This window comes from Rhynchophorus ferrugineus, unplaced genomic scaffold, assembly GCF_030347505.1.
Source record: "Rhynchophorus ferrugineus isolate W39M unplaced genomic scaffold, kcgeb_rfMv2 rfM2, whole genome shotgun sequence".
Classification (NCBI taxonomy): Eukaryota; Metazoa; Arthropoda; class Insecta; order Coleoptera; family Curculionidae; genus Rhynchophorus; species Rhynchophorus ferrugineus.
In genome coordinates this window covers 28,086,966-28,089,511 of record NW_027472581.1, presented here as the reverse complement: position 1 = coordinate 28,089,511, position 2,546 = coordinate 28,086,966, and the positions used below count along the sequence as shown (strand labels likewise).

The 2,546-nt window shown below is 27.2% G+C and overlaps 1 long non-coding RNA gene across 1 annotated transcript; it reads left to right on the top strand.

Annotated features, from left to right (window-relative positions):
- The first annotated feature begins 1,020 nt into the window (after positions 1–1,020).
- LOC143191206 (uncharacterized) lies at positions 1,021–1,942 on the top strand. Its single transcript, XR_013004439.1, has 3 exons — positions 1,021–1,259; positions 1,325–1,573; positions 1,630–1,942. It is a non-coding gene; the product is annotated as an uncharacterized LOC143191206 (long non-coding RNA).
- Positions 1,943–2,546: the final 604 nt, after the last annotated feature.

Here is a 2,546-nt window from a genome sequence, read left to right as displayed (position 1 = left end):
TAATTTTGTTTAAAGTAATCAACTATTTTATTTAAATAAACCATACGGACGATACTGCTTATTCCTGTAAACTGCACTGTTGATTTGTTAAGGAGAGAAAAATATATTGCAAATGAAATAAAATTTATTTTCTCTCTGCTTTGCGCAAATTAACGCACAAAGTCGAGTTTGTTTATTTAAGTGAATAATATACAAATTATATAAAATAAAACACGTTAAATAGAATATAAACTGTTTGGTTTGGCATAATACTGATTGCGTTATCAGATCCCACTGACTATTTTATACACGGCATATAATAATTCTACTACTCTTATCTGAATCCTCTGATTTGACTGTTTTTGATGATTTTCTTCCTTATTATATCATATTGTCTCAGGTCATACTTCTTTTCCCAAAAGTTACAAATATTAGAAAAAATATTTAAATGGTCTAATAAATTAGACGTCTAAATTATACAAACAGAAAAGAAATTATATTTCCCTTAAAAATTTTTATTTCCCCTAAAATTAAAACTGAGCAATTTCCTTAAATGTAAATAATTACAACTGCTTCTGAACATGTACTAAAAATATTCTAAGTAACTGGGAGTTGTTTTTAATATATTAATTTATGTAGAGGTTCGAGCCTGTTTCAGTGTTCACTCTAATGAAGAAGGTTCAAAAGTGTTTCATTGCCAATTCCGCAGTGATGTCGCGAGATGAAATGTCCGTCTAACTCGATATTTCCAGGATACATTATTCCCCAACATCTCCGGATATGACGTATGCGCACTTTCCTCTATACAATAAATCATAGAAAAGAATAAACTGTATGAAACTATATTGTCTTCCTTTTCTAACGGCGGTCCATTCTTTTCGAGTCGATCGGTACGGTCAGTACGATCAGGTCAAAACAACAAAAAATATAGAATATTTAGATGTTGTATAACATTAATAACTTTATAGCAATAATAATTAAATTGTTGTATTATTCTTGGTGGTCTAGCATACATTAGTTTGAAATATGAAAGAACAACGGTAAGTGCATAACTTAAGGTTAAATTTTTAAAAGTTATAAAATTCATACATCAATTTTATTTACAGTGGGAATTTTAGCTACCACATTTATAACACATCATTTTCAACTATCTGGAATAGGTATCAACATATGCCAAAATTTAATGATGACAAGAACAGAGAAGAAAATGATTCTTGTTTATATTAGAAGTAATCAAGTCATTAATGAGGTTTGTCCATCAAGAATAGTAGCAGAAACTGGTACTAACTGGACATTTATTTTAAATATAATATATTTTAGTAATGATTTAAATTTTGTCTTATAGCTAAGATGTAGCTAGAATATGTTGAGAGTCGTTTTGCGAAAAGCCAAAGAATGTGAAATTCAGAGAATCAGAGAATAAATTAGACAGCATTTTGCTAAGATATAGAACAGTGTACCGTGATACTTTGATATAAATACATTTGCTAACAAAAGAAGACCTGGATCAAATAACCTAAATATAAAACTATCAACGACACCCTAGTGATCTAGTGACGAGGAAAACACAATGCATTATTATATAAGAGTATAGGTAAATAAATTATTGTTTTGTGAATATAATGTTGTACTGACTGAGATGTCTTTCAGCTTTAGAATACGATCATCCATTCGTTTTAGACTAGTAAATGTACAATATGTTAATCGAAAGTTCAAGGTAGTCAATTTATTAATAGGGTTTATGGATAAAGAATAGTAGCGATAATATTTGGAGATTTTTAGGAAAATTTTACTGCTTTCATATACAGTGGTGGCTTTTTCGTTTCATTTTAACTATATTGGCTGTGTTTGATATAAACGATTTTTGTCTTTTTTATGGTAATGTATATTTATATGGTTCTTGGAGCTCTTGTTAATTGTTCACACATGTAAATTTATTTAAATATGGTGTTCTTATAAAAATGGAAAGGCATATAAAAATTATTTTATTATTCCATTTTATTTAATAATTGTTTAAATAAAATGTGTTATTTCAAAAAATATTTAATGTTTATCACTCTTTATCTATAGTTTCAAAATTAAATCAATTATTTATCATACTTCTGTATTTTTATTTATAAGAAATAATGATAATATGTAATATGATATTTTTATAAAAATAGAATTGTTGGACATATATTACTTATATTTTTATTATTTCGTTTTATTCAATACTTTTTTAAAATGGGTTGTTTCCAAAATTTTAACATTTTTATTTATTTCCTATTTACCTGCTTAATATATTCGACATTAAGTTTAATAATCCCGATTAAAAATTAAGTAAATAAAGCTGTACATACGCATGCGACAAACTCGGATTATTCTCTGTTTTAAAATTAAATGGAGCCAATATGGGCATGTGCCAAATTCAAAGATGTTGTAGCTGATGAGCATACCCGTTACGACGCTGTTATTTTTTTCAATTTCTTTTAGAAAATATAAGTAAAATGATGATCTGGAATCACTCATTCTAAACCTGATAACAATAGATTGAGTAAAAAAATTACATAACCTTTACATTCAGAATA